Consider the following 27,974-nt stretch of genomic DNA (forward strand, 5'->3'; position numbering starts at 1 on the left):
AAAAAAGTGGTTAAGGCAGGAAAAAATAAGAAACTTAATATTTCCTTCTTTGCGCTTCCTGGGTACAGAGTTGGATTTGATAAATTTATGATTAGTAACAAAGACTACGTGGTATTTATGTGAAGACATATTTTTTCTTAAGTATTTCAAATCTTAGTTCTGCTAAGTGTGGTATTTGGCAAGACTCCCGATCTCTAGAAACCTGTTTTATACATTAAAATACTAATATTACATATGTAAAGGTTGTGAGGATTTATTGACTAGATATGAGACTATCCTTTAAAATGATATAAATGTAACATATAATATATGCTCTAGTTTATTCAATTACATCTTTCAATTTTACTATTTATAAAAGAATTGAAATCATAATGTTGATACATGTAAAATTTAAATCAAGTGTTTTGTTTTTATTTTATTTATTTATTTATTTTTCAAAGATGTATTTATTTATGTGTACAAGAACTGGGGTATAGGACAGTGGTGCAGGGGAGTGAGAATATTCACCAGAGACAGAGTGGGGAACAGAACAGGCAGATTGACTGAAATACACTGATAAGGGGAGCAGCAGGCCAGTCAGGAGAGGTCTGCTGCACCATGTGGGTAGCTTTCTGGCTGGCCAGGGATTGAACTCGTGCTGCAGTGGCTGAAGATAGCTTCATAGGTTGCATCTTAACCCCTCATGCCACCAGGGAGGCCCTTATTTATTTATTTTTTAAAGATGTATGTATATTTATGCATATAAGAGCTGGGGCACAAGCCAGAGGGGTGAGAGGATTCACCAGAGACAGAGTGGGGAACAGAACAGGCAGAATGACTGAAATATGCTGCTGAGGGGAGTAGTGGGTAAGACAGAAGAGGTCTGCTGTGCCATGTGGGTAGCTCCCTGGCTGGCCTGGGGGTAGGGGAAACGGATGGAACCCATGCTAAGGTGGATGCAGATGGCTTCATAGTACTGCAACGTAAGCCTTTGCACCACCAGGGAGGCCTTTGTTTTTATTTTAAAACATATACTCAAGTCATAAATTTGAATAGAGAAAATGTGTGGAGTTGAGTCAGGTCAGTTAAAATTAGGAGAAATATAGTAACTATCCCTTGAATCTGAAGGGATCAGACAAAAGATATTTCTGGGATTGTAAGACTCCAGGTGGCCTCAGTGTCTAGTGGAGGAATTCTGGGGCTTGTAATTTAGATTTTTTTTTCAGTCATCATTCCTTTCTGTGGCAGTGAAGGCTTCAGTAAGGATGAATTTATAGAGTTTGCAGGAGAAGTAGAAGTAAAATCCCATGATTGCATTCATAAGAACACTTGCATTGTATTTATATTTTGTGGGGGTAGAAGAGGAGGAGTTCTTCAGGAGTACTTGGAGAATTATGACTACCCCAAACTGAGAAGCCATACCCAGCAAATTAAGTGAAGAACCCAAACTGATTTTTCTGAGAGCAAGTTTCCAACAAGGAAGAGATAGTTATCAGTCATCCTTTAATGACAACAAGAAGTCAAATAAAACTGGAAAATGTTTAGTACAGTGACCAGTAATGAAATTGTATGAGTAAGTTAAATGGGATGATGGGGGGCAAATTATTTTTCTCACCTGGAATCCATTGTGACACTTAAGAATTTTCATAGACATATCATGGCACAGTTATTATAATCCTTCATGCTGGGACAAAATCTCATTTTTGATTTAGTGGCCTCCATTAAAACAAAGTTTCTGACTCTTGCAAAACTCTTTAATATATCTATCCAATGAATGAAGAAGGAAGGAATAGCTACTCAGTCTGCTGAAATATGCTGAAGTATGAACAGCAATGAAGAGAGGATTAACAATAAGTGTGAACCACTCCATATTTGCTGTTTTAAGTTAAGAGACACTTGATACTGAAAATATTCTTAGATAAATGAAGGAGAAAGTGACATTACAGGAAAGGAAGCAAGATCACCAGAGGAGCAATTTCCCTAGGAGCTGGTAGGGTGAGAAGTAGGTCAGACGTAGGAAGATTAAATGTAGACTAGAAAAGGTAGAGGAAGTCAAAGATAGCAGACAGGAAAATTTATGGGTTTAAGAACAGAAAATAAATTTGGCATCTTTATTTTACACATGAAATGTGCAGCTTAATATACTGTGGATTATATTTAGTACATTAACACAGAGCTCAGAGCAATAAAAATAAAATGGGGAAAGTCCCTTTCAGTTATTAATTTTTATAATTATATAGTGATCAATACACTTTCATATGCAAAATATTATAAATAGCAATTCCTTCCTTGATTCATTGGATAAATGCATTACTTTTGCAAGAGTCACAAACTGTGTTTTAATTGAAGCCACTAGACAAAAAGTGAGATTTACTTCCAACATGAAAGGTTATAACAAAGTATGCCATGACATGACTTGACTAGAAGGTTTCTTAAGCATCACAATGGATTCCATGTGAGAAAAACAAGTGTTTTACACATACTGAAAAAGAAGGTGGTTACTAATTGTATGAGACTATGTAAGCAGGGACTAGTCAACTAGAGAAAATAGACAGTATGTCTTGCTCAAGGAATGGCTCTCTGAAACACTTCTGGGCATTTCAGAGAATGAAACTGAATTTTATGTAAAACCGTAAAATTGGTTACACAAATTTAAAACCAGAACTGAATGTAGGTCTTCAATATTTTTCCAATGTGCTGTCTCACAAAACCATAAATACAATATATAAATACAATATTATTTTTATACTATTCATAGCTATTTAGTGATATAAAAGAAACATGTTAATACTTGAGTTCAGTATATTTGGGTTGATACTTATTGGGTAATACATCTGACTTTTGGAAGCTAATCTATTAATCAATATGCAGAAACATGTGTATATATATATATATATATATATATATATTCCATTATAAAAACATAAAGTTCAGTGAACACTGAAATCTAGCAAGTACATATATAATAGTAGTTTTCAAGAGCATGCAATTTGCCTTTGATATATAGTTACCGAATACATCTAATTAGAATTATTTGTTTGTTAATAGTACATTTTAACTCATGAATTAGTTCAGGATGAGTTCAATCCTACTCTGATATCTATGTTTTTTGAAAAAACACAGAAAATGTAAATTAAACTCAGGAGAATTTAACAAGTTTCCTCTTAAACTGTCTCTTTCTCTCTCTCTCTCTCTCTCTCTCTCTCTCTCTCTCTCTCTCTCACACACACACACACACACACACACACACACGGAGAGAGAGGGAGAGAGAGAAATTTAAAAAGCCTATAAAGAAATCAGATGTTTTGAATTAACCTGAAAGGAATACTCAGTAGCAGGTACATACATGTTAAAACTCTGTCAGTTCCTCAATGTCTAAACTTTGATGTTCATGTGAATACTTATTGTCTTAGACATCTCTTTTGTCTCCTTTTTCTCTGTTAAGAGTTCTATCAGATTCTGAGAAGTTATTGCCCAATATAAAAGAGAAATTCTCTCTATATATGATATAATGTACACACTCCCAGAATGTATTCACAAGAGAAATATACATGTACTTGAGAAAGTCTCACATAATCAGTTTTAAAGTAATATTTATATCTTTTATTTTTCACTTGAATTTTTTTTTCTGTGAAATTAACTAACAGATTAGGTAGCTATAAAAGTGAGCTATTCTTTTCAATACATTTTGAAAAAAGGATATGTCTGGAGTTTTGAAACTGATAAAACTTACAATAACAATCAGCTTACATTGTGATTTAACTTTTTATAATGTTAGAATTTCTAGTATAAAAAGTATTTTTATTTTATAGTTGTTCTGAATCATTCTTTTTAAAAATTATTTCCTTGGGCAAGAAGATAAACCATCTACAACCAAGACTTGCTGAGTTTTAGAGAACTCAGAAGAATTTAATTTCATCAGTTTAAGATACATTTAAACATTTTTAAGAAGTTAAATGATTTCTCCAAGCCAATATATTTCATTAATAATAGAAAATGTACAAAGGAGCAAAAGAACCACATATCTGGATTTCTCTGTTTTTGCAAGAATAGGCAATTTGCCTTAAAGTTAACTTTTCTTGGAAAGACATATTTTCTCATCCTATGGAAAATTGTTGATATCCCTTTGCATAGTCACTGCAAATAGAACACATTGTGGTTGGACTTTAGAAGTGAGCATTCAAGTTGTTGGGAAATAATATTTTCTATTTAACCACCTGTTAATCAGAATTTAATAAATAATATATAGGTAACTTGCAATAATATAATAGTGTAATTTCTGAAATTTTAAGAATGATTAGAAGCTATCATAGACAAAATGATTTTCTCAAAGTATTGAGAAAACTTAATGCCTAATATAATGGCATAGCCAACCATCATTAAACATTAGTTAAAAAATTTCAGGTTCAGCACACTGAATATGTGTGTATATATGGACAAGGTGTACATGTAAACAAATTAAACAATTTAAAGAAAAATAAAATTATTATATCTAAGATTAAACTGCTTCATTAGGAAGACACACTGGCCAGTACATACAGTGCAAGGATATAACAGATTGAATAATAGACTGATCTATATATAATTCAGTAATACTTCCTGGGGGTAAAATAATAATGAAATTTCAACTATTAAATGTAGCACAGATATGCCAGACTTAAATGTAGATAAATATATGAATATATACATATATATAATAATTCAAAGAAGAAAAATACTCAAGACTAATAAATGACTTGAAGTTATTTCTATGGAAGAAAAAAACAAAAAAAAAGTTTTTCTACCCCATGTATGTTGAAGACTATTAGTACAGAAGACTAATTAGGTCAATTGGCTTTAGTAAGGTTGTGGGATTACTTAGAGATACACAGGAGAAAATTTAGGAGTACTAATTTAATTTTTTTTCAAATTGGTGATAAAAAAAAACAAACCTTGAAATCATTTAAAGTTCGACTAGGCAAAGTTGTCAGGTTATCTTGAGAAAATATACTTTTGGGAAAATGGAAGTTTGAGTAAGTATTTCCTTTTCCACCATCTATGATAATAAATAACGATTAAAAATATACTAGGGAATAGAATGTACATTTTGGTCTTCAAGAAAAATGAGGTGAATTTTCTATGCATATAAAATAGATCTAGCAGGTATCTCTGGATGTTGCTTGAACTATTTCAATTCACTGGAAGCCATTTCAGATGATTTCTTTTCCACTTATGCAATTCTCCAAGGAACCCATGAGGGCATAATTGGAATAACTTGCTTGCTCATCGGTGCTGGATAATTCTGTTTTATCTAAGAAAGAAAAAAACAAAACAAACAAAAAAAAACCCTAATAAATATATACATCATTTCATCTAGTTAATATTGCTTTATTAAAAGGACAGTCTTATTCTATTTATGAAATATTGATCTCTAGCTGCCTCCAATACATTATGAACACAGCCAAAGAATTGATTACAAGAGAAAAGAGATGGATGATATAGCAATTTTAAGAACTGCATATAAATGTTCTCCAGACACTTTTCTACCCAAAGAAGTCAGAAACAGACTGTGATGCCATAAATAATCCAAGTAAAATCAACAGAGCCTCTTTGGATCTATAATTGATGTGAAGCAAAGCAGGGGGTGGAGGAACCTTTCAGAAGAAAAATTTATATGTGCCATTCTGCCCCATATTTACAATTATTTTGATATTTTAAAATCTAAGCTCCTAAAATGATACACCAAAAGAAATATATTATTTAGGTATTCAGTTTTCAATTTTTCAAAAGATTTTTTAAAAGAGTTAAACAAACCAAATAAAATTTACTTTCTTTCACCAACACCAGACATTAAAAAAACAGTATGCACTAGCTCTCTTTCCTCTTACAGTTTTTTTTTTTTTTTCCAAATTGGAATTCTAGCAACTCTTTCTATCCTTGAGAAAAAAAGCAAAGCAGGAATTTTTGTAATTGGAGCTGCTTAACAGTCTGAGTTTACTCACATTACAGAGTAGATTCATGCTTTAGTTAAAATAGTTGTGATGTCTGAATCACACTTGGAGCTAGTGAAAAATGAAGGACAGAACAAAAGGAAAGCAAGTGCCTTTCCCTTTTTGAACTCTGGAAAATGAAGAAGAGGACAAACACTTGCAAGGGATATTTTATGAGGAGACCCATTGATGGTTTGAAATTTTTTCATGATTATTCAACTTTTAGCTAACACATGTCTAGATTCTTTATCATTGTCAGTCTCTTATTAATAGTCATTAAATGTCTTGAATATTAGAAACCAGAATCTCATTGTGCAATAATATGTAATTGTCTCTGTACACAACAGAATGAAGAAAATCATTAGAATTATTTCCTTGACTTTGAATTTAAAAAGCATAAAATCAATTCATTGGAAGACCAGCTGAAATAGAATAAAATACCACAACATAGTTTCCAGGACTCCCCAAAGTAAAACATTTCTAATGTGTGTGTATTTTTAATCTACAAAGAAGTTCTAAAATATGACAAAAGCCTCTGGAAACATTCCTGCCACAGTATTGATTTTATGAACTGTGCAGTTAAGGTTCTAGTTTTTATCTTTTATGTATTTCACATAAATTGATGATTAAATTTACTATCAGTGAAGATATTATTTTTATCCTAGTATAGAAAGAAATAGCTTCCACATTTTTGGTAATGTTGACATCACTCTGTGGATTCGTGAATTGTTTGTTGAAGCAAATTAATCCTTTACCATTCTGCAATATTCTGAATAAGCAGTGGTAATAATATTAAACGATTCTATTAAAGACCTGTTTGCTTTACTTTAATAATTTAATTATAAATTGCCAAGTAATATGTACACTTATGTGTTTAATCCCTTCATATCAATTTTGAACCCAAATCAATTTTGTGTTTTCCACTGCAGTAGACTTAGACAAAGGCATTTATTTGTGGCTCAGTTTGTACAATTTTTTAAAGTTACACTTAATTGTTAGCAAAAGTTTTTCAAGTTTTTCAAATAAAAAGGATTATTCAGTAATTTCATTCGTTGGTTGTTCAAACAGAAGTCACACGATTGTAAACAACTGATTGTGCTCAATAACAACTGATTGGCTCTCCATTTATGCTAAGTGGGTATATTAAGTGATTGTTTCCTCCTGAGCTTATTTCAATGAGTTAATTCGATCAAACATTTATGTCACTAAATGTGCAAACTCATTCATTTATTCAAAATTCGAAATCATCTAGTGAGTACTTACTACTAGTTCTTACTGGCACTAGCCTGAATGCTGGTGATATAGTTACAAATAGTCTCTATCCTACAGTGGATTAGAATCCAGTTCCACACACAACTGTTTTGCCTATTAGTAATAAGAAATGACTAGCTTTTGTCAACACTAAGATTCCTCATCATTGCACCATTGTGATTAATCTGTTTCCAATCTTTGATAATGAAATAGATATGACATCATCATAAAGAGACCAGAACTTTTATTTAAGGTGAGAACTGTCTTTTTATGTGAATATACTTTAGCAAACCACTTGGGTGGAGAAGGGGTCAGGAAACCTGGATATTTGCAAAGACCGAGTGTTTACTTACCAGTAAACAAAAGAGGAAACTTCTTTATTTATTCATGCAATGGAAGAAGAGAGAAGAAAAACATGAGCAAAGAAGAAAATGGAAAAGAACAAGAACGCTGCAGTGTCTATGAGATGAGAAGCTCTCAGGGCTAGGTGAGAAGAATTTCTCCTGCTGTAGATAACCAGAGAATATTTTAGAACTGGATCACAGCTGTTCACAATTTGAAGTTTTGTTTTTGTTGCTGCTTCTGTGTTTTACATTTTTGTAATAAAAGCATTATTCTACCTGACTCCAAATTGTCAGTAAATTCTATTTGAGTGAGTGGGTTGCTGGTGGAAACCATAGGCAGACTGCATTTTACATCTGCATTTAACTGGTACTAACACATGTGGTATTTGAGGAACCAAGAACCTAAAAACAGATGTGATCATTGGAACATAAATCCTCCCCACTCCTCAGAATTTATGAATGTATTAGAGGGAAAATTTAACTTCCATCTAATATGGGAGCCAGAATTCATACTTGTACCCCTTGCATTTCTAAGGATCAAGATATTTCTTGTTGACTTAAATTACTCTTGTGCCCCAGAATCTAAGTAGCCCTTTTTATTGCTTAATTCTGAGATCTGCTTTTCAGGTATTAGCTTCTCCAACAATTTTGCTAATTGCCCAGAAACTTTGTGACATTTCAATCTTTATGTATCATTCATTCTTTTACTCATTAATTCCTTCACACGTAGTTATTAAATATTTTCTGGGTACAAAACAGCAACAAAGTAGTTGCTAAAGATACAAAGATGGATAAGACCCAGTTTCTAAAGATGCTCAAAGCCTGGTGTGGGAATCAGACACAAATATAAAGCAGTTGCAGTGAAGAATGAAAGAGTTAGAGATTTAGGAAAACATTGTTGGAATATATATGCAGAAGATTTATTTCTGTCTTGTTCTTGAGTCTCAGTGTGACCAACCATCTTGTTTTTCTCAGGGCTATCAGGTTTTAGAACTAAACTCTTATATTTGGGAAAGCTTTCAATCCCACGCAAACTGAGATAGTTGGTCACACTAGTTCTCATCTAAGACTTGTGTTCCTACTACTTTCTGACAGTCTTCACTAATGCTGTTCAGTGTAGGCAGCCTTCAAGTTTCAACCTATCCATGACATTTTCCCTACCTGTGGCTGTTCATGTTTGCTCTTCAGATTTATGACTTTATATTTGTCATAGACAACCAAGGAAGGGCAAAAATAAACAGAAAAAAGAAGGCACAAAATTATGAAATACGATAAGGTACAAGTTTATAGCTATAAGGTAAATAGAATCTAAGTTTATAATGTATAATATGATTAACATAGCTGATGACACTATATTATCAGAGAATTTGCTGAGAATAGTACTTAAACATTCTCACCCAAAAGTGAGAGATAAATCTAAATATGTGAGCTGATGGATGTGTTAATTCACTAGTTGATCACAACTGATCTTTTCATAGTGTATATGTATGTCATCATCATGAATAGTTCAAATATGTTACAATTTTGTTAATTACATTGCAATAAAACTTAAAAAAGAACGTTATGAAAGAATGTGATATGTTCAAAGAAGACAAAATAGCTTGGTATGACTAGGACATAATATTATTTTTGAAGATTGTTAAGAGACAGCTATAAATAGATCAGGTAGAAGTTAGACCACTGAAAAATTTGTATACCATATAATATCCAATATCAAAAAGACTTAGGGAGGCATTAAATGATTTTAAGCAGGGAACTGATATAAGTTTTGCTTTAGAAATACTAGTCTGGAGGTCCTCCACTGGTGGCGCAGGCGGTTAAGCGCTGCGCTGTGAAGCTATCTGCAGCTTCTGCAGCGCCAGTTCGATCCCCGCCAGCTGGTGAGGGTCCCACATGACATGGCAGACCTCTCCTGTCGTGCTCACTGCTCCCTTCAGCAGTGTATTTCATCAGTCTACCTGTTCTGTTCCCCGCTCTGTCTCTGGTGAATCCTCTCACCCTCCCGCGCATTTGGCCTGTACCCTGGTTCTTGTATAAAATAAATAAATAAATCTTTAAAAAAAAAGAACTATTAGTCTGGAAAAGTATAGTGAATTGGTTGGAAGTTGATTGGAAAGAAAACTAGTTATCAGAGTACTAGAACATTTGAAATAATGCAAAATGAAATTCTGATCTAGGAAACTGGTAGTGATATTAAAATCATAAGCCATATTCTACAAATATTTAAGAGAAAAACACCATGAATCCGTAACCTGTTGCATATGGTACTGTGAACAGTAAGAGTCAATAGCAAAGGCGCTGTGAGATAACCAAGAATTAATGAATGAAGAACAAATACAGATAATAAAACTAATAGGTACTCATTACCATAATTAAGAGTTAAGGATAGATTAGATATAAGTATAACTCAGAAACAATTCCAGATAGATGAGGACATGCAGGGAATGATCTGAAACAGTGGCCAGATATATGTGGTTGATTATTGTCTGTGGGGAGAAATAGTAATAGATGTGTCTGGATTAAACAGTCATGTAAAAATGGACAATTTTGTGGAATTGTATTTTAACAAATGGTACTTTTCCTGATTCCTTCTAAATCCATTCTTTATCTGTGCTGATCCTCATTTGTTTGTTAAAAGCAAATTATTGTCACAAATACTTCCTACATTAACTATATATCTGTCTACATAACACATAAACTAACCCCATATTCTTGCTATCCCGTTGATTTGGTGCTGGTATCAAAAGGAGAGTTCACTCTACAGGGAGCACAGGGAAATGTTTTTAGGAAGAGAGGTTTAAGATTTACCACATTAGAAAGTCAAAATTGGAAAAGCGTTAGCCAAGTACATAGTCATTGTAAATTCCAAATCCTCCAGTGTTACTTTTTCTCATGTCATACAGAAGGTGTTATAAAATAAATTTTTGTTTCAAAATATGCACATATAATTTACTTGTTGAACCATTTTCTTACATCTAATCAAGATGATGTCTTTTCAAAGAATTCATCTAAAACATGCATTGCTATATATTTTAATGTTAATACTCATTAAATACTGGCTTTCATTTACAAGTTTGCACTTTTCAACCCAAATTTCCCAGTGCATAAATTATTCCCAGGAATAATTGAGATTCATTCTCTCTCTCTCTCTCTCTCCCTCCTTCTCTCTCTCTCTCCCTCCCTTTCTTGCATATTAACCTCTTAAGGCCTTGAGGGCTTAGATTTCCTTATATTATAGTCATTCTTTTTCAAATGATGTACCAGAGCATTTAATTCACATGGTTTTAGCCTATATAATTTTCAGCTTATATTTATTTAATCCCTTCATTTCAAGATCAATTATCATGAGAAATGAAATGATTTGCTTTTTTATTATCAGCTAATTATTTCTTTGTAGCTGAGGTTTTCCAATTTAGATTGCTAAAGAATAATCATTTTTTGCTTCTCTTGTTTGCTTTTGTTTGTTTTACTTTGTATCAAGAGATAATTTGCTAAGAGTGTCACTAAATTACACAGCACTGAAGAGATAACTAAAATGATTGGATGAAAAGCTACATTTTGATTCAGCATTTCATTCTGAGAAAGCATAGGGCTATACTTAAAATAGTTCATTTTTTGAAAATTCCTTGTAAGTTAATTTTATTACATTTTGAATGTTGGATATACACATTCTTCCTACTGAATTATCTTACTTGAAATGAAAACAGAACTAATTTTCAAACCAGTAGATATACAAACTATTTTATAAATTAATTTTGCATTACAAGCAACTTTGTGGAAAGTTTTTAATGTTTAGAAGGTTAGCATCTTTATTTGTCTTGCTGCAAATACAAAATGGATTAGAAATCAGACCCTTAAACTCAAAGATCTCACAGAGGCACATTTACTCTGATGGACATTTTGATGACAGTTATCTTTTCTTCCCAGGCACAAGGGTTTCTATTTATATGAAACTGATGTTGGTGTAAATCTTTGTGAAAAGACAGATAACAATTTTTCCTCTTCAAAATGCCTTGGGTGTTGTTGCATGATGTGACGGTCAGGTTAGATTTTACATTCAACATCTTTCACAACAGGGTAATGAAACCTGCCCAATAGCTCTGTTGACAATAATAAATGATTAAAATTTTCGATAAAACATTTCTTTCCAAAAATTAAATACTGTCAAGAAATCCATAATTTCTATATCAGTGTTAACATTTATCTTGACATTCCAGGTTCAATTCTATACCATAATCAAATAATTATCTGTGCTCTATTATTTTTCATTCAGTAGAATGTCAGGGAATAAGACAATATTCACTAATGTCATGAATTTAATAAAGTAAAAAAAAATGAGATAAGGGCAAATTCTTGGTGATAATTTCCATTCCAAATGAAAGCCCTTGTGGTGACTTTTTCTTTTTACATTTCTTTTTAATCATATATACCTAATATAGCCTTTTACACTTTACTCATAACTAAAAAATCTTGATTATTGAAAAAAGAAGACTTTACGTTGGAATACAGATTATTTTGTGTTAGTTTTTACACCATCCTACTAACTCTTCAACCCTATGAATAAACAATCATTTTTAATGATTATATATAATATAATCATATATTTATATGATTTAAAAGTATCTTCTTGGATCAACATAAAATCACTTATACCCCATTGACACTTTAAAAATTATCACTCACATTCTATGAGAAGCTTCCCTGGTGGCACAAGAGGTTAGGTCTCACCACTATGAAGCTATGAGTAGACACTGCAGCATAAGTTCGATCCCAGTCCAGGGAGCTAACCCACATGGCACAGCAGACCTCTCCTGACTGCCCGCTGCTCCCCTTATCAGTGTATTTCAGTCAGTCTGCCTGCTCTGCTCCCCACTCTGTCTCTGGTGAATCCTTTGACCCCCTTACATCTCTGGCCTACACCCCAGCTCTTGTATGCATAAATTAATAAATCTTTTTTAAAAAGAAGCAACACAATAAAAGCTAATTATCAAGACTAAAACAATGACAAACACTAAACTACAGAAGCAAAAACAAGCTATAAATATAATGCTATGGCACATTTACAAGCCACAACTATGACAATGTGGAAAATATCTTCTAGGAATTGGAGATGGTCTTTCCACTGAGGCACTTTGTACACTCTCTCCAGTACTTAATTCATGAGGGTGAATACGAAGCCTCTCTTGTGTCTGCCTTAGGGTCTGGTATATACTTTATTAGCACACAATATTGTTCAACAATTGAATGAAAGAACATATTTCTTCATCCTGCTATCAGAAGCAATGTTATATAAAGAATGTATGCCATCTGCATTTAATCAACACCCAACTGTTACTATTACTACTTTCAGTAATTGAAGCAATCCTTGTTCTAAACCTCATTAGCTTAGGACATTGAATATTTTACTCTCTGACTCATAGTTTCCTTGAATGAATTATGTGGATGACAATAATAATTTTGTATGATTATAAAGAGAAAAATACTATAAAAAGAGTCCCTGTTTGAACAGAAATATCTTTACTAGTACTATTACCACTGCTGTGCTGCTCTTATTATTTTATTGAATTTTTATTAGAACTCTGCCTCATCAGTATATATTTGAGGATAGTTAAATACTTAAATTATGATACTTCTAACTTCAAATAAAATGAACTCAATCATTAAAAATACCATGAGGAAAAATTTCAAATTACTTTCAAAGTGCATACATGTTCTCACTTTTGATTACCAAGTTATTGCACATTAAAATATGTTGCTCCAAGATTCATGTGCTGAAGTATTAATTCTTAGTACCTCAGAGGTGACTATAATAGTATATATGGCCTTTAATGATGTGATTAAATTAAAATGAAACCATTAGGATGAGCCTTAAATCAATCTGATGGGTGTCTTGGAAATTGGAAACACAAAGACACATAGAGGAAAGACTATATGAAGACAACAGAAATGTAGTCATCTGCAAGGCAAAGAGAGAGGTCTCAGGAGAAACCAAACCTTTGATCTTAGACTTGCAGCCCCCAGAACTGTGAGAAAATAAATTTATGTTTAAGCCACCCTGTGTGTGGTATTTTGTTATGGCAACCCAAGCAAGCTATATATGGTTCCCAATTAATGATAGCTCAACTTAAGATTTTCAACTTCAGGATGGTACAAAAAGAATACACACTCAGCAGAAACCCTGGTAAAACACTGTCTTCTAACACTGGGCAGCAGTGAGCTGAGCAACCCATTAGTAATTCCAATTTATGATATTTTCAACTTATAATGAATTTTTTGAGAGGTAATCCTATCATAAATCAAGAAATATCGGTAATAATAAGATTATTAAACCTACACTCTATTTTCTTTTTTTTTTAAATAAGCGTGGTTTTTTTTTTTTTTTTTTTTTTTTAAGATTTATTTATTTATACAAGAACCATGGTATAGGCCTTAGGCACGGGAGGGTGAGAGAATTCACCAGAGACAGAATGGGGAGCAGAACAGGTAGACAGACCAAAGACACTGCTGAGGGGAGCAGTGGGCAGTGGGCGAGGCAGGAGAGGTCTGCTGTGCCATGTGGGTATCTCCCTGGCCAGCTGGGAATTGAACCCGTGCTGCAGAGGCTGTGGACAGCTTCGCAGCATGGCGCTCAACCCGCTGTGCCACCAGGGAGGCCCTACACTATATTTTCTTTTTTTTTTTTAAACAGTATTTTTTTTTTTAATTTATTCATTTAGTTATACAAGCACTGGGTACAGTCAGAAGCGCGGGAGGGTGAGAGAATTCACCAGAGCCAGAGCGGGGAGCAAAGCAGGCAGAAGGACCGAAGTACACTGCTGAGGGGAGCAGCGGGCGGCAGGAGAGGTCTGCGCGCCATGTGGGACCCTCCTCCGGTGGCTGGGGAGCAGCCGGGGATCGAACCGGCACTGCAGAGGCTGCAGCCAGCTTTGCAACCCAGCGCTCAACCGCTGCGCCACCGGGGAGGCCCCCTACACTCTATTTTCAGTAAAGTTAATACTATGTTCAAACGCGGTATTTTTTCTTTGCCTTGTTGTTAACACAAGTTTCTTCAACTTTTTAAGCTCTTTAATAGAAACTTATTGTGTGTAATTTTAGAAAACAATCTTGTGTAATTTCAACAGGAAATATTTAAAATTATTATTCATTAGGAAAGTTTAAAGCATATTTAAACCCTGAGACTTGTTGACAAATACTCTTTGGTAAGTACTGTAAGTCTCTTTAACTAGCAAACACTGTTAGTGCAATTCTTTTGTTAATGAAAATGATGCCTTTCATAGATATGTGACTACTTTGTGGACAGATATGTAGTTACTAATAAAATAAGACAGAAATTAATTTTTTTAATTCCCAAATATAATAGTATAGCATTTGTGAGAACTTAATAGTTAAAGAAAGTTGAAAATGGATGAAAAAGCATACCTTGTACAAAAGTGAAAAATAATGTAAAAAAATATATAAAATAAAATATATATTTAAAAAGTTGAAAATGTGTGTGAAATGTTTATTCTTTCTCCTCTTTCTCTAGTGATAAAAGAGGAGGAAAACAACCTCAACTTTGATGGGATCCACCTTGTTTTGTTTATGGAGCTTTAAACCAGTAGAATGGCTAATCAAGTTACTTCTAAACTTCCTATAATGTGAATTACTTTCTAGTTTAAATAAAAAAAAACCCTATTAGTTGAGATTTGTGTCATTGTGCATGGTGAAGTTAACTGAATTTTCTTCAAAGTTGTAAACAATATTGATATGCATACTTAATTTGACAAATTTTGTTGGCAAGATATTCAGGTGAAAACTACTAAACACATAAAAAAACAGGAAATAAAAATAAGTTATGAATGAAAACAATTGGTACTTTTAAATTCAAGGGGGAATCCTATACTGTCAAAACACTAGCAAAGATGTAAAATAATGATACTTCAATAACAAATAAAAACAAGAAATGACTAGTATCTACTAAAAGGTAATTAATAAAGGCAGTTATTTGAATATAACATATGTAAACACAATCTCAAAATTTTTCTCAATTGTTTCAGAAACATGTTTATAAATCATCCAAACAATTACATTTTTTGCCTAAATTTGGCAGATTTTTTTCCACATCTGGGATCCTTGAACCATATCCAATATTCCATGCTGAGCATGTAAATCTACTTCCTATACTTATGCACTGAAATATTCTTATATCTGTCAATATGAGAACAAAATGCGCATAAAGTCAAAATTTTCAATTCTCATTTAAAGTATTTTATTTTCATACTAAAATAACCTCTTTCATAATATGTATTTGTTAATATCTTTTCTCATTATTACAAATGCTAACTAATATTTATTAAAAACTTACTGTGTCAGGCATTTTCTTAGGATACTTACATATAATCTTTTTTTTTTAAAGTTGAGATACATTCCTTTCAAACTTAATTTGTTAAGACTTTTTATCATAAAAATATGTTAAATTTTTTTGAAATTTTTTCCCACTTTTGTTGAAATAATGATATGATTTCAATTCTTCATTCTGTTCATGTGGGATAACAGTTATTGACTTGCATTTAAATCATCTTTACATCCCAAGGATGAATTCTACTTGATCTTATTAATGTATTATTGCATTTGGTTTCCTAGTATCTTTTTTTTTTTAAAGATTTATTTATTTATTTATTCAAGCACTGGGTACAGTCAGAAGCGTGGGAGGATGAGAGAATTCACCAGAGCCAGAGCAGGGAACAGAACAGGCAGACTGACAAAATACACTGCTGAGGGGAGCAGCAGGCATGGCAGGAGAGGTCTGCGCACCATGTAGGACCCTCGCTGGCGGCCAGGGATCGAACCAGTGCTGCAGAGGCTGCAGGCAGCTTCGCAATCCAGCACTCAACCGCTGCGCCACGGGGGAGGCCCAGTTTCCTGGTATCTTATTGAGCATTTTGCATCTGTATTTGTGAAGGATAGTGGCCTGTTATTTCTTCTTTTCTTACAACTGTGTGACTTTGGTAGCAGAGTGATAAGAGAATAAGTTTGGAAGTATTCAGTCTTCCACAATTTTTAGAAGAGTTTGAGAAAGATTGGTATTAATTCTTTATGTCTGTTGAATCTATTAAATCATCTTTAATTTTGTTTTTTAAATCTTAAAATTTATTTTAAAATGGGAATCTCTGGGTCTCCCTGGTGGCGCAATCGCTTTAGCACAGCATTGTGAAGATATTTGCAGCCTCTGCAGCACAAGTTGGACCCCAGGACAGCCAGGGAGCTAAAGACCTCTCCTGTCTTGCCCACTGCTCTTCTCAGCAGTGTATTTCAGTAAGTCTGTCTGTTCTGTTCCCCACTCTGTTTCTGGTGCATCCTCTCACCTCCTGCACCTCTGGCTTGTACCCCAGTTCTTGTATGCATAAATAAATAAATCTTTAAAAAATATAACCCTTAACTTCTTCAGGGATTTAAAATGATGAATCTCTTTAAAATTATACTGTAGTCACATTATGAATGTGTATACATACTATTTTATAATTTTATAACAGTTTATGTGAAATACAAAGTATGTAAGTAAAATGTGCCATGTATATCCATAAACATTTAAGCACTTAAAAATATTATAAAAAATTGCTTTATTGAAATATTGTATGATATTGTCATACTTTTTATGCAATAGAAAATCATGTATATATTTTTACTTACCTTATATAAAATCAACACATTTGTAACCTGCTAAAATATTATGGTTTATGTAAAATATTTCAAAGTCCTGAAATTACCAAAACTATATACTATTTGTGATAGTTACCTTTCATAACCCATTCTAAAATAGTTTTTGCTTTTCCTTACTTCATATCAATGACAGAGGATAAGTAATAAATTAACCCTAATATAAATTGATCCACAAACTTTTTTCCTGTGACCTTGGTCTATTTATTGAGTTAATGGAATTAATCTTTCATCATACAATGAAGATTTACTAATTGGATGAATGAAATGAAAGAAGTGTGGTAAGCAAATAACACTCAGTTTAGGTTATATGATGGTATGTTACATTAGGTTTCTGAGATATGGTGTCATATGCCAATAATGTTGAGCAAAATATAGCCTCTGTTAATGTTATTTCAACTTAATTTTCTTTATTAGAAAATTTACATCAAAGAAAGACTGTTACATTAAAAAAACCTGTGATTCATCTTGGAAACCACTTAATACTTAAGACTAACCATATTGGTAGGTGAAATCAAACACATACATACACCTAGCATACATATACGTAAATACTTAACCTAATTAAATGTTAAACGTCAACTAACACTCAGCTTCTCCATAAATAATCCTGCAATTTGCTTTTTGTTTTGTTTTCACTAAAAACAAAAAATACATTTTGTTTGACCTCTGAGGAGCCACACTCTTAGTTTGTTAGATATTCATACATTTGCCACCTGTGTGTGTGTGTATGTGGGGTGTGTGTGTGTGTGTGTGTACGTGTGTGATATATTTAGAAAACAGTTCCTGGGCCTCCCCTGGTGGCGCAGCGGTTGAGCGCTGGGCTGCTAAGTTGCCTGAAGCCTCTGTAACACGGGTTCGATCCCTGGCTGCCGGTGAGAGTCCCATGTGGCGAGACAGACATTTCCTGCCGCGTCTGCTGCTCCCCTCAGCAGTGTACTTAGTCGGTCTGCCTGTTCTGTTCCTAGGTCTGACTCTGGTGAATTCTCTCACCCTCCCGCACTTCTGACTGTACACAGTGCTTGTATAAATAAATAAATAAATCTTTAAAAAAAAGAAAGAAAGAAAGAAAAGAAAACAGTTCCTTATAATTCAGACTGGAACTTGGAGTAAAACACAAGCATAGATAGGATATGTAAAACTCATTCTTGGCAATGATCTTTTTTAAAAAAAAAAAGATTTATTTTTATTCAAGAGCTAGGGTACAGGCCAGAGGCGCAGGAGGGTGAGTCCTCTCACCCGAGACAGAGCAGGGAACAGAACAGGTAGAATTACTGAAATACACTGCTGAGGGGAGCAGCAGGCATGATAGGAGAGGTCTGCCACACCATGCGGGAATCTCCCTGGTCTGCTGGGAATCGAACCTGTGCTGCAGAGGCTGCGGACAGTTTCACAGCGCTGCGCTCAACCCACTGTGCCACCGGGGAGGCCCTCTTGGCAATAATCTTGAAGAAGTTTACATTCATATACTTTTCAAAGATACTCTTCGAGGTAAATATGAAAATTAATTTTTGATGGCAGTATATTACAATCCCAGTAAACTTTCAAGTTAAACCGTAGTTTGATGTAGTAAATAATCTTTGCTCCTCTTTGAGCCTGTGAAGGTTTAATTGCTTTGATATTCAAATTAATTCTAACTTTCATAATCTATGGCTTAGAACAGGGAAAGGGAATGGAAATGTTTAGATGAAAACATGGTTATGACTCATGTAAAAATGCACGTTTCTAAATTAATACCAACCCTTAGTGAATTCTTAGTTTCTTTATATATTTGATTATGTATACCTCTCAGAATATCAGTGGTTATGATTCTGATTTGCCACAAAAATTGAAGTAGTGATCCAGAAGGGGGAGACCTAAAGGTCTCCTTGAAATAGCTTAGCAAGAACCCTAATGTGTGACTGGAAGTTGGGGGAACACAAGGTGGGAAAAGATTGGTAGGGATTTTCTTACTTGTTGATATATACTTTCTTGATGTCACTCTTAGAAAGTTGTACAAGTAATTTTTCTTTAATCATAGAGTTCTATTCAATGGTAAACAATTTGATTATTGTAAGAACAGACATCTGAAAATGATTTAACTTGGTGATAAAATGATAAACTCCAAACAGATCTTATTTAATTTTCCAAACAGATCCAACTCAATAGCAATCAACAACATCTCAAAAAGAAAATGAAATATCCTTTATTTTAAAACAGTGAAAAAAATCAATTTAGCAAGAAAGGGTAGGGCTTCAAAACATGATCTGAAACCAAATGAAAACATTAATTCTGAATGTTCCCAAAGAGGCAGCAACAGACAGGGTTATCAACAGTCAATATAAAATGAAGATAATTTTATCAGCTTCAGTTTCTTGGCATAACAGATTCATGAGTTCATCCATTTCAAATGAAGCTGAAACAGACTTTTTGAAACAGACTTTTTGAGTCTTTCTGAACTAATTGTCACATGAATTGATTCAACGGTAGAACTTCCATGAGAAGTATTAGGATTGCCAGTGAGGAAGCACATAAACTTCCCCCTCAGACTCTCCCTCTTTTTTTTCCCCCCATCTATCTAACCTCTCTGGAACATCAACACAATTCCAAAGTAAGAATACATTTGAATGCATTCAATATTCAACCAAGTTCCAAAGCTGTCTCTTATCTTTCACACTCAGCATTTGTCTTGCCATATTGTCTTTGATAATAATTTCCAGATCGTAATCCACACAACAGAGAGGGAGCTCACACTTTTATCCACACAGCACAGAGACAGCTGGTACTTTTTAAACTATCATTTTGCAAAGTATCATTAAAAATTTGTCTTAGTATTTTGTGGTTTTTTTTTTTTTTTCTTTTGATGGAGTGCTTGGGCTTGCATAAACAATGTATTCTCTGATAATCAATATATTTTCAATAAAAATCCTTGCTTTAGAATGCACTTATGCTTTCAACTCCCACATACTTTTTCCTTCTCTCAAATTTCAGGCAACAAGAGTGCCAGAAGATTTGGAATTTGTATAACCCCAAACTGTGTTTTTCTAACTAATCTTGGCAAGCTTAAAACCCTGGAAAGTCACAATTCACTTCCCAGGCGATCATCCTGGACAGCTCAGCAGCAGAAAAGCAGAACAGGATATCCAGCTATTGAACAGGGCCGCCGGCCCAGGTGGCCAGCTGTGCAGCTGGGGAGAGTGTCCTACGGGAGGCCAGCATGGGGCCACAGGAAGAAGGCCCCTTTCCTCTGTCTGTTTTCAGCTAGAGAGGAAAGTACAGTCTGCACTCCCCAAACAGGGCCTGCAGATACAGCACTTTTCAGCAATGATGAAAAGAGGGTAGGTATGTATTTTAACAACAAAAGTTAGAAAAGGAACAAATCATTTGTGAGATTCAGGAGGGCCCAAATCAAACAGAGTTTGCAGTGGAAAAACAACTTTGGTTTTATTATTGTAATGAATGAAGCATAACATCAGAGATGGGAGGTCATTTAAGACCAATTGTTTTTGTACCTAAATATATAGGATGAAAGAAATTATGGGTTAGAAGAATGGGGTTAATTATAGGTTCTCTAGCTTTGCCTTCAGTATTCCAAGGTTGGAATTTTCCTCATTAAGGACAAAGTTTTCTTCCTAATGACATTCTACTCCTTTTGATGTACTTTTTTTTAAAGAATGATTTTGATGTAAGCTGAAAAATCAACAGAATATTCTTCCTCCAAAGCTTATTCATACTTATGAAATAATTCTTCAATATTCAATAAAAAAGGTGGCAAGATTAAAAGAAATATCTATTTTGAACATTTATAAAGTAAATTCACACTTGATTTTTATCATAAGTCAGAAGCAAAAAATTATTTTTAAAAATTTCTATTAAAATATTTTTAGAGAGGAGAAAACTAAAAAATTCTTGGGGAGAAAATTGATATTTTTTCAAATCTAAGAGATTTTATTCTAGTTCATAAACAATATTTCAAAAATGACTGTTTTGGTTAAAAGTGTTTTTCAAATTAATGAAGTATGTATTTGACAATATTTTCTATTTGTGACACTCAATAAATGTTATATATACAATAAATAGATACTACATCCATAGATGATAGAACAAAGAAATAGATGCTAATTCTCAGCAGCTGAGAAATCAGAGTAGAAAAATAGTATGTTCAGTGTAGTTGTCATTTTGTGCATACATGAGTTTCAAAAAAACTCAAACATTAAAATTTTATTCTCCTGTTTTCCTATAAGAATATTAATTAAAATCTGAACTACTATGAAAAATTATTTTGAAACTAACAATTCATATTATATAATTATATATTATTATAAGTTACAATTGCAATATATAATCAAAACCAACCATATGAGCATGTAATTAATAAAGATGCATTGAGTAGACTTTTTCATTAACTTAAATAACGAGTAATATTATTGCTATCTTAAAGTTAAAGAAAATTCATTGTGAGAATAAATATCAAATTACTTTTAATTTTCAATGCAAGAATATTAATTGTTTAGATAAATTAATCATTGTAAAAATTGTTGGTGGTAAACAATGATCAGTCTATCCACTGGAGAACATGAGCAGAATAGATCAAAATAAAAGGGAATTCAACCTACTCTGCTATTCTCTGTGGAAATATTTCACCTTGATATTGATGTCTCCTTTTATGAATATATAATTGTTCAGTTAGAAACACATTCTTTTTTATGGCAATAGTCTTGTTATAAATTCCCTTAATTCATTTTATGTAATGACATTTTAGGATCCATCTTTATTCAGCTATATCAACTCTTATTTAGATATTGTATCCAGAGTCTAATTTTCCCAGACATTAAATTGTTTAGAAACTCAGGAATTATTATTTTTTTCCATCTGGGAAAATCTGGTAACAACTAGACATCCCAAATTTGTTATTGGCTGTGTGTGCATGTGTGTGCATGCATGTATTACACTCTTTTTGTGTCTGGCTTAATTTTTAGTTAAACATTCTCAACCAAGAAAAAGCAGAAATTCAAGAAGAGGGGATAAAGCACCCCAAAATTCACTACTAAAAAAACAAACAAACAAAACGAATGACATTGTTAAAACTTTATGTGTGTATTCAAAATTTTCTTTTTTTTTTAAAGATTTATTTTATTTTATTTTTACTTATTTATTTATACAAGCACTAGGTACAGTCAGAAGCGCAGGAGGGTAGAGAATTCACCAGAGCCAGAGCGGGGAGCAGAGCACGCAGAAGGACCAAAGTACACTGCTGAGGGGAGCAGCGGGCGGCAGGAGAGGTCTGCGCGCCATGTGGGACCCTCCTCTGGTGGCCCGGGAGCAGCTGGGGATCGAACCGGAGCTGCAGAGGCTGCGGGCAGCTTTGCAACCCAGCACTCAACCACTGCGCCACCGGGGAGGCCCTGTGTATTCAAAATTTTCTATGAGCATTTATTTCAACATAAAAAATGACACTGATGTACAGGCTGTTTAAGTAACTTCATTTTCTGTTGTTATGATGTGACTATAGTTTCTATCAATCCATATTCATTTGCAATATCATTTGTAAAATCTTGAGGACACGGTTTTTTAAATACACGTTAAGTTATTTAACCACAACCTATTGCTAGACGTTTACTTTATTTTGAATTTTGTAGCATTCTAAAAGATGTTATAGGGCCTCCCCGGTGGCGCAGCGGTTGAGCGCTGGGTTGCAAAGCTGCCCGTAGCCTCTGCAGCACCAGTTCGATCCCCGGCTGCCAGGCAAGAGTCCCAAATGGAGCACAGACCTCTCCTGCTGCCCTCTGCTCCCCTCAGCAGTGTACTTCCTCAGTCTGCCTGTTCTGCTCCCCGCTCTGGCTCTGGTGAATTTTCTCACCATCGAGTGCATCTGACTGTACCCAGTGCTTGTATAAATAAATAAATCTTAAATAAAAAAATTATAAAAGGTGTTATAATTATAATTGCATCAAATCTTGGTTAAAGCTAAGATAAATTCCTAATAGTGGAATTACTGAGCCAAAATAAACAGCTAGTATCCACTTTTAGGATTGCAGATTAATAGAGCCAAATTTTCCTCTAAAAAGGTTATATAAACTTACCCTCCCTAAGGCAGTATATGTGAAACCTGTTTTCTCACATACTCACTGTCACTGGATATTATTGAAAAGTAAAAAAAAAAAAAATAAAGTAAAATAAGAACTCTCAATTATTACATTCAGACATGGTGTCTCTTTGAGATGTATATGCATTTCTTGTAACATCTTTGCATTAATTAAAAAAATTGTTTCTAACCATTAGAGCATTTTCTTTGCTTACTTTCTATTTTCATTCTATATATTTTAGCCCATCTGCAACACTTTATTATTACTATTTGATTTTCCTATATGAAACCATTTGTTTTTACAAATGAAACAAATATTTTTCCAGAGAGCTATTTGTATAATATGGGGATAGGTTTTGGAATTAGACAAACTTGGACTTTAAATCTAAATTTTATCATTTACTAGATTTTAGACAAGGTACTAGGATTCACTTAGGCAGTTTAATCATATTTAAAATTGGGATGGTAAAACCTATAATGGACATAAACCCTAAGCAATATACCTAGGAAGTAGTAAGTGCAAAATTAATGAAAACAATTATTATTTTCATTATTTGTGTATTTTAGTCATTCAGGCACTGTTCAAATTTTGTGAAAACACGTCTCTATCATTATGGTATCTGAAACAGTTAAAGTATAAAAGTTGTTAAGAATTCAGGAGACGGGGCCTCCCCGGTGGCGCAGCGGTTGAGCGCTGGGTTGCGAAGCTGCCCGCGGCCTCTGCGGCGACGGTTCGATCCCCGGCTGCTCCCCGGCCACCGGAGGAGGGTCCCACATGGTGCGCAGACCTCTCCTGCCGCCCGCTGCTCCCCTCAGCAGTGTACTTCAGTCCTTCTGCCTGCTCTGCTCCCCGCTCTGGCTCTGGTGAATTCTCTCACCCTCCCGCGCTTCTGACTGTACCCAGTGCATGTATAAACAAAAACAAAACAAACAAATATAATAAATAAATAAAAACATGCCTCTATAAAAAAAAAAAAAAAAAAAAAAAAAAAAAAAACTTTGAAAAAAAAAAAAAAAAAAAAAAGAATTCAGGAGACAGTGGTAAATTGGAGACCTGACTCTGGCTATCAGTAGTTGCTCAATTTTAAGGAAATTACTTCACCTTTCTGAGTCTCAGTTTTCCATATGCAAAATGGATGGATATCTGTATTTGTCTTAAAAGGTGCTAAGACAATAAGATAAGTTATTGCTTATAAATTATCTAGCACAGGGCATCCCAGTGGCACAGCGGTTGAGCTCTGGGTTGCGAAGCTGCCTGCAGCTTCTGCAGCGCTGGTTCAATCCCCGGCCGCCAGTGAGGGTCCCATATGGCCTGCAGACCTCTCCTGCGGCAAACACTGCTCCCCTCGGCAGTGTACTTCGTCACTCTGCCTGTTCTACTTTCCGCTCTGGCTCTGGTGAATTCTCTCACCCTCCCGTGCCTCTGACTGTACCCAGTGCTTGTATAAATAAATAAATAAATCTTTAAAAATAAATAAATAAATAAAATAAAAATAATAAATTATCTAGTACATTGCTTGACACAAAATTTCCCAATAAACCTTAGTTTTTATAGTTTAGGAGGGTGATAATTCCTATGCTGCATTCCTATGCTGGTTGCTATAGTGGAACCCCTCTACCTTGCTAAGAAAACTGTTTCTTGGGGAATATCATGGATTGGTTGGGTACAAGGTCTTGAAAAATTTATTAATGTATTTTGATTAAGTAGTCCTTGATATCTCTATTTCAAAAAACACTTGTACAATTAGTTTAAATAAAATATGTGGGTTTTTTACTCCCTTTTTTGTAATCTCTAAAATAAAAAGGCATAATTTAATGAAAATGATCTTGGACTTTAAAGGCAAAAGATATTTAACTTCCTTGGAAAGGAAAATCATGACACAGGCCTAGGGATAGAATCCTGTATTGATAAAAGGGAGGGGACCACTCAGAGAGTGTGTCCCTGAAGAGGCAGAAGGGGAAGTAGTCAATTTTAGGTTGTTCATGTGGTTCAATTATTGATGGTTCTGACTTTGCATTTAGAATATAAATTTTCCAAAAGAATCATCCTGATCTCTCTGGAAGACCTCCAAATAATTGCTTGAATGTTAGAGCAGTAAGCTTGTGCATTTAAGCTCCTATTAATTGGCAGATACTACCTTTGTGGATATAAATATAACTACAAAAGAGAATTATCCTGCTCCCCCCCATCCCCCACCCCCGGAGGTCCAAGATAGATGGCTTTCTGAACCACATGCATTCTTGTTTCACAGATTAATTGGTCTTTGGGACAACAGGATTTGCAAGTCAGGATAATTTTTTCATAGCAAATCCTTCCAAGACTATCCCTTCATCATATGAAATAGCCCTTAATTTCCATTTGCTCATATTTTCAGATAACTCATTTTCTTCAATATCCATTGATAAAATTCTCATCGATTAATTTGGCAGTATAAGCCAAATCGGTTCCCAGGTATACTAGGTAGTTGGAGTCTGGAAATGATATTATCATCTCTGGTATAAAACTTTCCATTAGTCAGTCATGAATTTGTGAAGAGGAGAACAGGAGTCTCCAACATAAATCTGACAGTTTTAAAAACAATCCTATCTCACTGATTAACCTATTTGAGCAGGTTCATGGTCTTCCTGCTGATGTTTCCTAAGCTAATTAGTCTCATTGCTGTCATGTAAGAGCTACTGTCTCTTTTCTTTATCTACTGTGCTTCAGGCAAAAGGTGAAATCCTTTCTTCAAACCATGATTTTTCACTTATCTTAAAATGAATGTAGATTCCAACATTAGTTACTCCTGCTTTAGGGTTCACAGCTACTTCTCATTACCGGGGATAAAAATGAGAATATTCTTGTTCATAATGGTCCTTGTCCAGATTCAGTATGTTTCATGTTTCCTCTCAGTGAGATATCCATTTCCTGTCTGCAGAAATAAACACTAAGCATGAAAATTGTAGAAATTTCAGATTCTATCCTATTGTCTTTCATTGATGTAAGTCTCATATGTCATTCTTAAAGACAATTCTGTGTGCTACACAGTATTTAACATCTAAGTTCATTAAATTCAAGTCAGATTTCTTTGCGCTACTCATCTCGGTTTGGGGAAAGATGCAAAAATCTTTGAACTAAATGTCATTTATGTGAAAGAAATAATTTGTGAAGGAAATGTTTTTCCTTCACAATATTTAATTTTATCAAATAATAGAGTTTGACTTCCACTTATGGAGAAAAATACAATCTTTTGAGAAAAGCCTCTAGTTTTATGAAGTGGTCCTAAGAGACAGCTGGTATATTCAAGATATAACAACCACTCTGGAGAGCAATGAATACAAACACAGACAACAAAATCTGTCATTCAATGACTAGTATTCATGAGATATCAACAAGAGAAATCACATTCATATTTCCTCAGTGTTTCTGATAAAAAACATACAATACAAATTATGAAGAGTTTAATAGTAGCAGGTCATGGGGAATACTGCTGCAGTCTCCATGTTCCCATAATTCAATTAGACAACACTACAGGTACAGCAGAGAACAGTTATAACCCTCAACAATGTAGCCAGACATGCTCTATTATAGGGACACTCTTCCTCGAGTTTGTTTATGGCAGTATCTGTTGTGTCATTAATAAATTAAAAGGTAAGACACAAGTAAATTGCATCATTACTTTTGCAAGTTTCATTCTCCCAAAGATGTCAAATCTAAACTGAAACATAGCTGAGTCTGATAGTTAAGCTTTTATGTCTTTCCATGTTATGAAGCCCAGATTCCTCATTCTGCTTCTGGCACTGACAAATTCAAGTTATATCATCTTCATCAATTCACATCCACTTAGCATGCACTAGAGGCTTAGCACTGTGATTAGCAGAAATCATTATCAAAAAGAGTTACCTAACTCTATATCAGATGGAACTGACTCAACAGCTAGAGAGAAAAGCGACCTCACCTCAAATTGTTAAATGCAAAATGTCTCTGCATAATGGATTTACTTTAGTTAAATATGCACATCACTATAATTGGTTAAAAAATACTGATGCTTAAAATTCAAGCATCATTTTTATGTAACTAATATTATAAGAACCTTTCCAAATAAAGTCAAAGTCAAAGGGACAGACTTCAAATATCCCAAGACGGTTTTTTCATTGAACTAGTCAAGTGTGTTACCAGCTTTTCTTTTTTTTTTTTGAGATTTATTTATTTTTATACAAGAACTGGGGTACAGGCCAGATGCACAAGAGGGTGAGAGGATTCACCAGAGACAGAGTGGGGAACAGAACAGGCAGACTGACCAAAGACACTGCTGAGGGGAGCAGCGGGAGAGACAGGAGAGGTCTGCTTTGCCATGTGGCCAGGATCGAACACACTCTGCAGAGGCTGCAGACAGCTTCACAGTGCGGCGCTCAAGCGTCTGTGCCACCAGGGAGGCCCTGTTACCAGCCTTTAAAAAAAAATCATACTTTTAGCTAATAGTAATGTGGCATTCAAATGAATAGCTAATGAAATTCCATCTCTTTTCACTTGTGTCGCAATCCTTATTTAACCATATTTCCATTTAATGCACCCTTTGGAAAATATGGTCTTTTGTAAGGATTTTATCAAGTCTATGGCCTCTTTGTTTTTTTAAGATTTATTTACTTATGCATACAAGAGCTGGGGTACAGACCAGAGATTCGGGGATG

The sequence above is a fragment of the Talpa occidentalis genome, unplaced genomic scaffold (assembly GCF_014898055.3).
Source record: "Talpa occidentalis isolate TD23 unplaced genomic scaffold, MPIMG_talOcc4v2.1 talOcc4.2, whole genome shotgun sequence".
NCBI classification, from domain to species: domain Eukaryota; kingdom Metazoa; phylum Chordata; class Mammalia; order Eulipotyphla; family Talpidae; genus Talpa; species Talpa occidentalis.